Here is a 14430-nt window from a genome sequence, read left to right on the forward strand (position 1 = left end):
ATAAAAACAATTACTACTACTATAGATATATGAAGTGACATCTAGAGATTTGTAAGACAGTCAGACCTTACAACTAAAGAGGATTCAGACAAATTATTATGGTAAACATGATTAAAATTGAGAAGGTTAAAACCCAGAAAGTTCAATGTTTAAGACTTCAGAACAACCTTACAAGGTGAGTTTATGGATGTGACTTTAATATGGTTAATTTCAGGTATATGGTGCAATGAAGAAAAAAAGGCGCAGATGAGAGAATAAGCCATGAGGATGGGGTGTTGGGGAAACAAGAGAAGGCAGATGAACAATGAACCAAAGAGTGAAGAGACTTATAAGAGAGCACAAGCCTCAAACCCTTTAAAATCCTAAGTAGCAACATTCTAGAGCTCAGATTGTGATGTCATAATGCCTCATTCCACCAATGCCTGAGCTCCGTCCTCATCTGCACAAGCCTCAAACCCTTTAAAATCCTAAGTAGCAACATTCTAGAGCTCAGACTGTGATGTCATAATGCCTCATTCCACCAATGCCTAAGCTCCGTCCTCATCTGCACAAGCCTCACAACACTTGAAAATCCTAAGTAGCAACACTCTAGAGCTCAGATTGTGATGTCATAATGCCTCATTCCACCAATGCCTGAGCTCTGTCCTCATCTGCACAAGCCTCAAACCCTTTAAAATCCTAAGTAGCAACATTCTAGAGCTCAGATTGTGATGGCATAATGCCTCATTCCACCAATGCCTAAGCTCCATCCTCATCTGCACAAGCCTCAAACCCTTTAAAATCCTAAGTAGCAACATTCTAGAGCTCAGATTGTGATGGCATAATGCCTCATTCCACCAATGCCTAAGCTCCGTCCTCATCTGCACAAGCCTCAAACCCTTTAAAATCCTAAATAGCAACATTCTAGAGCTCAGATTGTGATGTCATGACTCATTCTACCAATGCCTAAGCTCCGTCCTCATCTGCACAAGCCTCAGACCCTTTAAAATCCTAAGTAGCAACATTCTAGAGCTCAGACTGTGATGTCATAATGCCTCATTCCACCAATGCCTAAGCTCCGTCCTCATCTGCACAAGCCTCAAACCCTTTAAAATCCTAAGTAGCAACATTCTAGAGCTCAGATTGTGATGTCATAATGCCTCATTCTACCAATACCTAAGCTCCGTCCTCATATGCATAAGCCTCAAACACTTAAAATCATAAGTGTTCGAGGCTTGTGCGGTTAATGCACAGCTTACAGGAATGGGACAGGGACAAAAATCATGGGGACCGGACGGGGAAATTTAGTTCCTGTGGGGAAGGAGACATTCTCTATTCTGAAGTAAGATTACCTAGTTGTAATAGTGGAGAAAGATAAGATGTGCTGTCAAGTTTTTAATAAACTAGCATGTAGATAGATGGTTAATGGGAGGTTACAGTAGTCTTAACAGAGAGATGAGAATGGATAAAGGTTTTGGCAGCATATTCATAAAGAAATGGATGGACTAAGGGGGCGTGCAATTAAACTACTAAGTAGTAGATTTAAAACAAACCGGAGAAAATATTTCTTCACACAACATGTAATTAAACTCTGGAATTTGTTGCCGGAGAATGTGGTGAAATCAGTTAGCTTAGCAGGGGTTAAAAAGGTTCAGATAAAAAAATATATACTGTATATATTAAAAACTAAAAAAAAAAAAAAAGTTTGGATAATTTCATACGAGAAAAGTCCATAGGCTATTATTGAGATGACTTGGGGGAAATCCACTACTTATTCGTAGGATAAGCAGCATAAAGTCTGTTTTACTACTTGGGACCTAGGTTGGCCACTGTTGGAAACAAGACACTGGGCTTGATGGTCCTTCAATCTGTCCCAGTATAGCAATTCTTATGTTCTTATATGATATGATATAGAGAAAGAAATGAAACATTTCAACAGTGCTTTGAATAAACAGGAACCTCTCAACCAGACAGAGGAGAACCCAATCCCCTTTCTCCTTCCCCCCTTTTAAAGGAACTAAATGCAAAAAGATGTATGGCAACTTACTTGCAACACATGCAGCTAAATTGGACCCCTCCATCACCAACCTACTGACAGCATCAACTGACCTCAAGGCTTTCCGCAAAGAAATCAAGACCCTACTATTCAAGAAATTCACCCAAACGTCCTAATCCCTTCCTTTTCCCCTCTCTCTCCCCTCTTAGAATCTACTCATCAAAATAGCTTTAGACCTTACGCCTTAATTGTTATTTGTATTTCTCTTCCTGGAAATGTCCAGTTATCGTTCTGATGTAATCCGCTTAGAACTGAAAGGTACAGGCGGAATATAAGCCAGTAATGTAATGTAATGTAATATAGCAGGGGATTTAAAGTCAATCTCACAGTTGCAAGTTGAGGGCACTGACAGAATGACAGAAATATACTCATACATGGAAAGAGAGGTTTGAGAGGAAAGAGAAGTTTGGTCATAGCCAAATTTAAATAGCAAGGGACAACCAAGCAACAATTTTGATAAAGACAGGTTGTTCACCCTCTCCAAGGTAGGGAGAACGAGAGGGCACTCTCTAAAGTTGAAAGGGGATAGATTCCGTACAAACGTAAGGAAGTTCTTCTTCACCCAGAGAGTGGTAGAAAACTGGAACGCTCTTCCGGAGTTTGTCATAGGGGAAAACACCCTCCAGGGATTCAAGACAAAGTAGATAAAGACAGGTTGTTCACCCTCTCCAAGGTAGGGAGAACGAGAGGGCACTCTCTAAAGTTGAAAGGGGACAGATTCCGTACAAAGGTAAGGAAGTTCTTCTTTACCCAGAGAGTGGTAGAAAACTGGAACGCTCTTCCGGAGGCTGTTATAAGGGAAAACACCCTCCAGGGATTCAAGACAAAGTAGATAAAGATAGGTTGTTCACCCTCTCCAAGGTAGGGAGAACGAGAGGGCACTCTCTAAAGTTGAAAGGGGATAGATTCCGTACAAACGTAAGGAAGTTCTTCTTCACCCAGAGAGTGGTAGAAAACTGGAACGCTCTTCCGGAGGCTGTTATAAGGGAAAACACCCTCCAGGGATTCAAGACAAAGTAGATAAAGATAGGTTGTTCACCCTCTCCAAGGTAGGGAGAACGAGAGGGCACTCTCTAAAGCTAAAAGGGGATAGATTCCGTACAAAGGTAAGGAAGTTCTTCTTTACCCAGAGAGTGGTAGAAAACTGGAAGGCTCTTCCAGAGGCTGTTATAGGGGAAAACACCCTCCAGGGATTCAAGACAAAGTTAGACAAGGTCTTGCTGAACAAGGACGTACGCTAGGGCTAGTCTCAGTTAGGGCGCTGGTCTTTGACCAGAGGGCCACCGCGTGTGCGAACTACTGGGCACGATGGACCACTGATCTGACCCAGCAGCGGCAATTCTTATGTTCTTGTTCTTAAGAATGAATTCTAGGTAAAAAGTGCAGAGGTAAAGCAGTATGTCATTGACATAAAAACAGTACTGAAACAATATGAAAACAACGAGGATGCAAAGGTAGCAGAAGATGATAAAAGGACCCAGGACAGCGTTTTGGGCACACCAATGGATAATGGGATAGAAATGAGGAATATTTGTCACAGGGTACCTTTGTAGCCAGAGCAAGAAAGTCAAGGTTCAAATTCCACTTTTCTCACTGCTGCCTCCTATGGCCTCGGAGGACTTATTTCACTCTCCTTTGCCTCCAGTACAACTTTGTAAACCCTCTAAAGCACAAAAATAACTGGCCAAACTGTTACTTGCCTTGTGTTCAGATTTAGAAAGACAAGTAGTAAAATTTAAATCCATCTAATAGTATGATTGGCTGACCTTAATCACAGAATGAATCCAATATCAGATAGGCTGCATGTGTGATGAAAACTATCAGTTATCAGCAGCAATCAATCAAAAGATTTTGTGATCTCTTTGTTCACTAGAATTTCCCAGCACAAATGATAATTCTTTCAGACTGAATTAAAGAGATCTGTAATAGACATATACATTTCTATCTCTTTTGGACTAAATCTTAACAGCACATAGTTTATGTCTGGCTGAACGATGTTATGATGTGCCACAAGTATCTCTATCTGGCATGATGAACTGGCATTTTGCTTGGTCATTCCTGGCTGCTGGAAAGCCTCAACCTTCTTACCAAAATAATTCAGACAGAGTTCAACACAATTTTCAGGGTTAACATTTGGGTTGATATTTAAATTTTGACTCCTCGGAAGTGCCCGTCGATAGTCAATGCTACGTTTCTCTGTCTTCCACTCTCTGCAATCATACACATTCCCAAGTGCTTAACTTTATTAATAAATACTCGGTGGTAAAGTATTTCAAACAAATCTAAATTTAACTAACACTTCCCCTCTGTATTTCTCCCCCCCCCCCCCCACGGTCGAAAGTCTCAAACCAGGAAACAAATTGTTTAGAAAGTGCGCAGAAGCACCACAGGGAATTCTACAATCTTTTGGCCTTCTCTCCGCAGCCCCCACTCCTGCATAACACACTTCTACCAACCCAACCATTAACAGTGTGAGTCAGTCAACAATTATCAGCCCCTTTCTTTGGGTGCTCGCAAGCTGCTTCCTGCCAAAATTGGAGAAGATTTGACAGACGAAGACTGCCACTGAATAAATGACCTCTTTCTGGCATTAAAACATGGATTAGGGAGGATCGGAGATGCCAGGAGGTAATTAAAGCAAGGCAAGAACACTGTATCCAATTTTTCTGGTGGCGACAGAGCTGCATTCCTACTTTGTGCGTCATTCGGTTGTGATGGAAGTGGCACTACAGTCACAGTAACCTCATTCAAAACACCAATTGCAGGATCTCGCACAGCAGTGCATTTTAGGAAACATAGTTCGGAGAAATTAAAAAGCCATGGGACAGGAGGCTATGTCTTGTTGTGGATTGGGACCTGGTTAAAAGACAGAACACAGGGAGCGGGGGATAGATGGCCAAATCTCGCAATGAAGAAAGGCGAAGAGTGGAGTACCACAGCAATCTCTGTACTGGTGGTTTTAACGGGAAAGATGAGCGAGGTGATCAAATCTGCAAAACGTGACAAACTGTGGGACAACTTTTGAGTCTAGAAGACTGGACACCCATAAGGTGGATAAAAATTTGATGTGGACAAGGGCAAAGTGATATGCATACGGAAGAATAAGACAAATTATTGTTACAGAATGCTAGGCTAAGACTATAAGAATAGCCATACTCGATCAGACTGATGGCCCATCTAAGCCAATGGTCAATCCAAGTCACAAGTACCTGGCAGAATCCCAAATAGTAGCAAGATTCCATGCTACCAATCGCAGGGATAAGTAGTGGAGTCACCCACCATTCAGGAAAAGAACCTAGGTGTCATTGTATACATGTTGAAATCTTCAGCTTAGCGTGTAGCAGTGGCCAAAAAAAAGCAAATGGAATATTAGAAATTATTCCTATGTACATTTTAGAAAACAACAGAGAACTTTTTTCAAAATATTTGGTTGACTAGATTTTATGGTTTCCTTTTTTAGTCATTATTTAATTTTTTGTAAACTGCATTGAACTTCAAGGTTATGCAGTCTAAAATTTGATTTTATGCAGGATACAACTCCCCAGAAACCAACCAGGTTGACACTTCTAGACTGGTGGTGATCAGGTAGCATCTGGCAAATCCATGGGGATTTTGGTGGTCATTATTAAGGCAATTTTGGGCAGTTGTTTCAGGAGTGTCCAACTCCAGTCCTTGTCAGATGGAAAATCGTTGGGTTTCCCATGATACTCCTAAAAATATGCACGAGAAATATCCACAGGCACATTGCCTCAATTATAAGAACTCTCTTTCACGCATGTTCATAAAACTATTACAAAGTTGGTGATAAGACAATGAGGGGAGAGAGAATGGAAGGACATGGGATCTCTACCAGGATAGTAGTGCACCAGCGAGAAAGACAAGAACAATTCTTTGTATAAGGATTTGATAACCTTGCAGCTTCTCTAACTGGCAGCTGAGATTTTTCCTCGCCAAAGCAGACCAGAATGGCAAACTGCATATATTTATTCGCCATTTTTGTCCAGTGTGTCTGTCGTAATTAGATTGTAAGCTCTTTCAAGCAGGGGCCGTCTCTTACGTGTTTAATGTACAGTGCTACGTGCGTCTGGTAGCGCTATAGAAATAATAAATAGTAGGAGCTAATTGATCTGCTGAGATACATACCAAGTCTACCTGAGGAACTTCCAATGCCCACGGTAGCTCTTTATAACCATGGGCAAACCACTTAACCCTGCATTGCCTCAAGTACAAAATAGAGATTGTAAGCTCACTAAGCACAGAGAAAGTGCCACAAAAGGTGGTGAATCAAATCTATAACCCAATTCCTCTTACAGCAGCACTCTAAGAGCCAGAGAAACTAGGGTTCAAATCCCACTTCTCTTACTGATGCTTCTTCTGACCTTCAGCAAATTGAAACATAGAAACATAGAAATAGACGGCAGATAAGGGCCACGGCCCATCTAGTCTGCCCACCCTAATGTCCCTCCCCTACCTTTGCCCTGTGAATAGATCCCATGTGCCGATCCCATTTGGCCTTAAAATCAGGCACGCTGCTGGCCTCAATCATCTGTAGTGGAAGACTATTCCAGCGATCAACCACCCTTTCAGTGAAAAAGAATTTCCTGGTATCACCTCGTAATTTCCCGCCCCTGATTTTCCACAGATGCCCTCTTGTTGTCGTGGGACCCTTGAAAAAGAAGATATCTTCCTCCGCCTCGATGCGGCCCGTAAGATACTTGAACGTCTCGATCATGTCCCCCCTCTCTCTGCGCTCCTCGAGCGAGTATAGCTGTAATTTGTCTAACTGTTCTTCGTATGGAAGATCCTTGAGTCCCGAGACCATCATTTCTTCATTGCCTCAGATTCCAATTTAGACTGTAAGTCCTCTGTGGGCTACTGTACCTGTAATGTGCCTTGAGTATAGACTTGGAAAGATAATTAAGTCCAAAATTCAAATCATGTATATACACACACACTCATGTGAAAAAATTAGGGCACTCCATGAAATATTCCGTTCTTTCTTAAGAAATGTTCACCTATTGATGTCAAATCTTTTTTTTTTATCTCTGGAAAAGAAAGTGATATAATTGCACACACATACACTGTAGCTTATGAGATGTGTGTGCAGGAGTTTGGCGGATACAATATGTGCAACAGTAAGTGTGTTATCTATATGATGTTCAAAGTTAGTGCAAGTGTAGGAATTAAATTTGACAACTTCATAAAACAAATGAAGAAATAATAGAGGCAAAATCATCAGCGGTCCAAATCCAGAAGGGCTCACAACTTAATTACATTAGCTTAACTCAGTGTGTGACCTTCGGCAAGTAAATTAACCTCTGTAAGCATACATTTATACTGTAAACTCCTTGGGAGCAACGGCACATTAATCGTGAGAGTTATCTTGCATTGAGAGCACTCTGGAGATGACTGTTACCAAAGACTGGATTGGTCATTAATAATTCTCCGCGACACGGGGGCCTATACCTAGGGAGAACTGACCTGCCCTAGGAGTATATTAGATTGGGTCAGAGAGTTGGCATCTACTGTCATTTTCGTTAGCTCCCTACAGCATTATTTATTCACTTTAATAATAATAATAACTTTATTTTTCTACACCGCCACAATCTTGTGACTTCTAGGCGGTTTACATTCAAGAGAGCTGGATATTCAGCGAGTTACAATATGCAGATAGTCAGAGGAAATACAGAGTACATCAACTTTAAGAATGCGAAAATATAAAATGCACAGTACGCTAAGACATTTCCGAGATCGTGAATTCCCAAAAATACATCGAAAATTACAATATACAGTTTAAGAATTTTTCAGGGGGGGACACATTAGAAGACATGTCCCGAATTGCAAAAATACGGTTTGATTAGGATTTCAGAGGGGGTATATTGTGAACGAGAAAAGAAAGAAATGTTCGGTGAAGATTCTGTTTGGGTGATATATTTGTTGAATAAGGCAGTTTTTATGAGTTTTCTAAAAGCGTTGTAGGTCAGTCTAGCGCCATTAATGTAGTTGTCTAGCCAGTGTTGTTGTTTGTTTGCTTGGTCCGCGAAAGTTCTATCCAGAAAGATTTTGTATTTATAATTGGTAATGCTTGGGTATGCAAAAAGATAGCGGTTTCTGGTTTGTCTTATAGGGCTGTAGACTATGAAGTGAGATTGCAAGTACGTAGGAGTTAGTCCCCAAATTAGTTTGAAACATATGCAGGAGAACTTGAAAATTATTCGTGCCTCGACTGACAGCCAGTGCAGTAATTTAGACTGGGGCCGGGGGGGAGGGAGGGGGGGTCCCGCTACAGTTTTGAATTTTTCATGGTTCTTCTATAACCCTTAAGATCCAGTAAATATTTGAACATAAATCATTTCATTTTGAATTGCAATAGATGGAAAGACAAAAAAATAGCCCCACTTGTCGGCTGCAGGACGAGACTGACCAGAGAGAGAGAGAGCAAATTTAAAACGCTGCAATGTTAAAAAAAAAAAAAAAAAAATTTGAAATGCAGTGAAGGTGCAAATGACTGGCAGCTTTCCTTGCCTGTCTATCAAGCGCTAAAAGCTCTGCTGTAGAGAAGAAATTCAGAGAAATGAATATAAAAGGCAACCTTTACAGCTGAAAACACAAGTAAGGCATTTCTGAAGAGACACATGCCAGGAAGTGCAGTAAATCAGGGTTCCAAAGCAGAATAACGTGCCAGAGGGCCAGCAAGCCACGGGTTCCAAAGAGTTACCAGGTGTGTGCCAAATTATATGTCTCTGTACAGTCTTATATAAAAGTGTCCCAGATTTACAAAATTCAGTCAGCGCATCATCCCTCACACATTACAAATTTAGCCAAAGTTAAACATCCTCCTGGGATTTACAGTCATAGTTTATTTCCCATCTGTTTTACCTCTTGCCAAATGGAACGCTCTTATCTCTTATTTGCCTGCCTCGCATATACTGGGAGCTCTTTTGCGCGCGGCGTACATCTAGCAGCGCTATAAAAATGATAAAGTCATTTCTCAGCCGATCACTGGCTCCCCCCACTTGTTCCATGACAATTTTATCCTCTTCCCGTTCTGTCGTTCCACTTCTTCACTGCGATTTCTTTCTTCCTTGTTTCATTCCAGTCACCCTTTTAGCACTCTGCGAAGCTCTTCTGTGACTCATCGTAATGTTCCACCTAATGATTCTTTTTGCCATGACAGTACTTACTTGGTCTTCCTATGACACTTGTTTCAGCAATTATCTTTTCACATACAAGAGCAAAACTGCCTCTGATCTCTATTTTTCTTAGTGCTAAAAATAAGCTTGTTGCATTGTTATCAATGTAGAATAGTGCATGTGACTATCTATGTACACTAGTGCCATTTTTGTGTCTTATTGCACATGTTCTAAGGCCTGTAGGATGTATCTAAAAATGAACCACATTATTTTGATTTTACTCTACTATTGTTCAGTGAAAATATGTTCTTCCAGCTGAAGACATCATCAGTCAAATGGTCAACTGCAAAGATTGAACTCAGTACTGTTCGAAAAGATGCACTTAACGTACATATCATATGTCTGGGTAGGCAAAAGGTTTTCAGATAAGTGGGACCAAAATCAAATACCAGGTGATACAGGCATAATATCCTGCTTCACCTCCTCTCCCAGAGCCACAAAGTCACTTCTGATACATTCGCAGGAGTACCTGGCAATAACATTAGTGCCAACATGGATGAGCAGCATCGGATAATAGTTATCAAGCTTGATGAGTCTTTGCAAACTCTCCATAACATCTTGGATTTTGGCACCAAGCTAACAACGTATCTCCCAGGACATCATGTCTGGTCTGCAGATGGACGCTTCTGTACCCCTCAGAAGGGAATTACCAACCACCACTACCTTGCGCCTCCTAGTGGTCATGGATCCAGCAGTTCTTGAGATTTCAAGCTTTGGTCCTTCCTCTCCCTTGGATGCTCTCATCTCCTCCTCTTCCAGGACAGCATACCGGTTCTTCAGTTCAAGGGTGGGAAGAGTTACAGTACCAATCTTGCAGGGTTCCATAATCTGAGTCCAGTTGTCTTCCCTGAGCACAGCCTCTTCTTCCCCACTGCTGAAAATCTTTGATGCCTCATGAACCATTTCATCGATGTTCCTCTCATTCTCACAGATGCTTGTCAGTCTTGCCACCTCCTGTCTCAGTTCCTTTACTTCCTTCATGAGGAATTCAAGCTGAAGACAGCTTACACATGGAATCACTCCCTCTGCATGGGTAATGTTTTCTGTCTGCACAGAGACAGAAGCTGTAACCTGAGAAGCAGCTTTGGTGACACGATGTTTCCCAACCATACTGTGGCTGCATAAGTACTTACACCTGGAAGAAAAAAGGAAAGAACTGAAAAATCCTACCAAAGCAATGCCCTGTTACTGGTTGGCTGAAGAGCCAAAAAAAGCTTCATCTTGAGGTGGGCGGGAAGGAATTAACCTCAAGGGTCACCTGTGGAGTCTGATCTCTTAAGAAAGTCGTCAGATTTCAGTCTCAAACTAAGAGGCTGAAACCAGCCAGAGGCCTCTCCTCAAGGAGCATTTTTCAGTTAGGGCGAGAGGATTCATATCCCTATGAAATATAGCGTGCTTGGCCTAACTTTAAGTTTTCCAGGCCTCTCTCTCCCACTTACTACTCCCCCAAAGACTCAAAAATGTGCTAAACAGATCCAAAGAAGCCTTTCAGTCAACAGCTATTTCAAGCAAATATATGCAAATTTTATATGCAGTTCACAGGTTGTTGTGAAAACCATCTTTAATGCTGAGCCTCTACAACCTCTCTCTTAGAACCAGGCTTACTGAGGGTTAGGCACTAAGCCAGCATTTCTCCCCTCAAGGATCACCTGGAGTCTGATCTCTAAGAAAAAGTCCTCAGTCTCTGAAGTATCTCCTCAGATTACTCCTAAGTCTGTCCTCTTTCATCTTCATCCTATGCCCTCTCATTCCAGAGCTTTCTGATGGAAACAGCAATAGGTCACAACTGGTAGTCTGGGAATTGAGGAGCAACCACTACATGTAAAATCTCTTTCTAATTTTTATTTATTTGAACAATTTTGGTATACCACCATTTAGAAGCCATCAAGATAGTAAAAACGAAAAAGAAAAAAAAAGTCAGCAAAGCATAATGCTAAAACAACAAAGTGTTATCTTAAACAACAAATCATCAAATACAAGACATAAATTTATTTATTTATTTATTTATTTATTTAGATTTATATCCCGTTCTCCCAGTAGCTCAGAACGGTCTACAAGTAAACATACACAGTAGAAGTAATTAGGCAAATAAGATGTACAATAGGTTTAGGTGTTTGGACATACAAAATTGTGCAGTATTTATCAGGGTACAAACAATTTTTCAGAGAGAGGGAAGAGAATGTGTAGTAATATAGAATAGTAACCATAAAACAAACCCATAGTGGAACACAAGTGGTTGAGAAAGATTAAATAGAGGGGAAAAAAAGTAAAAACTGAAGATCTTCCTAGAAAGGCTTAGCCATATAAGATACACACCTGAAAAGTGGCCTAGCACGCATTTAGATGTGAGATGGGTAAGATATTTAAGTGTTGTCCCTGGTCTCTGCTCCCAGGGAAGCCACCTCCATTGATGATTCTTCAAAGTGTGGTGCAGTGATTAAATCTACTGCCTCAGCACCCTGAAGTTGTGGGTTCAAGCCTACACTGCTCCTTGTGACCCTGGGCAAGTCACTTAATCCACCCATTGCCCCCAGGTACATTAGATTGTGAGCCCACCGGGATAGACAGGGAAAAATGCTTAGTACCTAACAAATTCATTCTGAGCTCCCCTGGGAGAACGGTATAGAAAAATGAATTAATAAATAAATACATTTACAATCTGACAAAGAACATTCGACTCCGCCCAGCTACCAAAACCTTGGAGAAATCTGCTGTGGCCAGGATCACTTATTACATACAAACTTGGCATGCCCTTTCATAGCGCCAACTTGGGAGGACAAAAATGTGAATGGGGAAAAGAAAAAGGTAACTCCGTACAATTAGCTTTTATGTTTCTGTGAACAAAAACAGACTGTTCTCCATAGATAAAGCAGTTATCAACAGAAAAGCCAGTTTGAAGAGCTAGTTTCCTGGATCACAGAAGCTGGTAAAGGAGGCCAATAATAGAGGGCAGAAGGAAGCTTTGTTCTTCCAGCATAAGGAGTTCCATTTTAAGTCATCAGGATTTTAAGCCACGTTTCATGCTCTAAAAAGTATGAAAGGAAGAAGATGGGCTTTCTGCAACCGAGGAAACCCGGCGGTGACAGGTTGCTTCCTGTCTTTGTACAAGAGATAAACATAAACCAGAGGTCAGACATAAAAATGCTAAAAACTGGGTTTAATATAGGCACTGGAAGCATTCCAGCAGAGAAGCGTGTATAAAATGACAAGAAAGATACAGGGGTTGAGAGGAAGAAAGAAAAAAAAAAATAAAAATGCACATCTTAAATGATGGATGCCCTGCTCTGCCAGCAGCTCAAAAAGGGACAGAGTTAGCAAATGAAGAGGTTATGATCACCTGGGATATTCCAATTTCAGCTTTTCAAAAGCTTCAAGGAAGAAAAACAGACATCGTGGAAAAGAAGAAAAACATCAGGCCAGCTTTGAGAGACTGGGATCATACTCATCACATTCTAATTTAGGAGTAAGGTTCATCATTGTCGTGCTATATAAAAGGCAACAAAAGCCAATATCGCAGCTATACTCCAATTATTCCCATGCCAGGCAGTGAAAGGAACCCACAGAGTATCCAGCGGTCATAAACATGTGGAGAAAAAAAGCCTCAAACTTTAAGTCCAGTCAAACCTTGGTTTGCAAGACGAGCAAAACACTCCTGCAAAAACGAGTGCCGTCCCGATACACAAGCTCTTAGCTCCTGAATTCAGCTGTCCTGTTAGACGATCGCGTACGTGCGTGTCACGTGTAAGCATGCACGTTGATGAGCGCTGCCGCTCTCATCGAAGTTGTGCGTGCTTCCACGTGACGCGCGCATACGCGATCGTTTATCGGGACGGCTTAATTCGGGAGCTGCTAGCCCAGCAGCTGGACCTGAGCCTGAGCTGGCAGAGGCATCGCCCTGAAGGGGGAGGGCAGCTGGAAGGAAGTCTCCCTGCTGAAGGGGCTGCGTGCACCCGGGCATCATCCGGGAAGGTACCCACCCCTGGGCCACCATAGTTGTGGAAAGAACATAGAAACATAGAAAGATGTCGGCAGATAAGGGCCATATAGCCCATCAAGTCTGCCCACACTATTTACCCACCCTCTTAAGTCTTCTGACCCCTTAAGTATAATTGTAATTATACTGCCACTCTACTGACCCGCTCATTCAAGTCCTAGTGACCCTATCCCTTGGCATGACCCCGTAGGGATCCCACATGGGTATCCCATTTGTTCTTGAAGTCTGGGATGCTGCGTGCCTCGACCACCTGCACTGGAAGCTTGTTCCAATGCTCGATCACTCTCTCCGTGAAGAAGTACTTCCTTGCGTCTCCACGAAACTTCCCTCCCCTGAGCTTGAGCGGATGTCCTCTTGTGGTCGAGGGTCCCCTGAGAAGAAAGATATCCTCTTCCACCTCGACCCGTCCCGTGATGTACTTAAATGTCAGAATCATCTGAGTTTCCTTTATTCCCTATGGGGAAATCTGCTTTGCTATACGAGTGCTTTGGATTATGAGCATGCTTCTGAAACAAATTATGCTCGTAAACCAAGGTACCACTGTGGTAGCATAAATACAGAAACTTCTAGCTACTTTCAGTCTTATCACTGGCGGCTAGAAGTTTCTGTATTTATGCTGCTACAACAGACTTTCTGTGAACCGGAACTCAAGCAACCGGCAAAAAAAAAAAAAAAATTCTAAGAAATACTGTAATACTTCAAATTAAAATAAAACCAATTTCTGGCGCAAATTTATGTGTAAATTTGGCTTGCCATAAGAGTCCGGCCGCCAGTGTTTCTTTTCTTCTCTTTTTTTGTAGGGTCTAGCTCTCTTGTTCCAGGATTTAACTATAGTAGCAGTTTCTTGTTCTACTTTACATTTTGGTAGTGGGTTGAATCTAGCGTTTGGCTTTAAGAGCGGTTGGGGGGAACTGGGTATTGGGAGGGGGAGGAGGTTTCTGAACTGGGAGCTTTACGATGTAAAATGGAGACAAGATGGACACGCTGTGTCATTGTTTTGTTCTAATTGGATGTGGTACGCTTCTTGGCCATTTGCTATTTATGTCTTGGCCTCTCGATAAAACAGATTTCAAACATGAGGGTACACTTGACACGCCGCACCTGAGTACGCCCATGCTTTGCCTGTCACGTGTCTGGTAGTTTGTCTGGAACAGTTTATGGTGTGGCATAAGTATGGGGTATAGTATTAGTTAAGCCTATTTTTAATA

General features: G+C 41.8%; 1 protein-coding gene across 4 annotated transcripts in view; it reads right to left on the bottom strand.

The window, feature by feature from the left end:
- Window positions 1–14430, bottom strand: part of AMBRA1 (autophagy and beclin 1 regulator 1) — a 158214-nt gene that overhangs the window by 37357 nt on the left and 106427 nt on the right. The window lies entirely within an intron of this gene.

Source organism: Geotrypetes seraphini, chromosome 19 (assembly GCF_902459505.1).
Source record: "Geotrypetes seraphini chromosome 19, aGeoSer1.1, whole genome shotgun sequence".
Classification (NCBI taxonomy): Eukaryota; Metazoa; Chordata; class Amphibia; order Gymnophiona; family Dermophiidae; genus Geotrypetes; species Geotrypetes seraphini.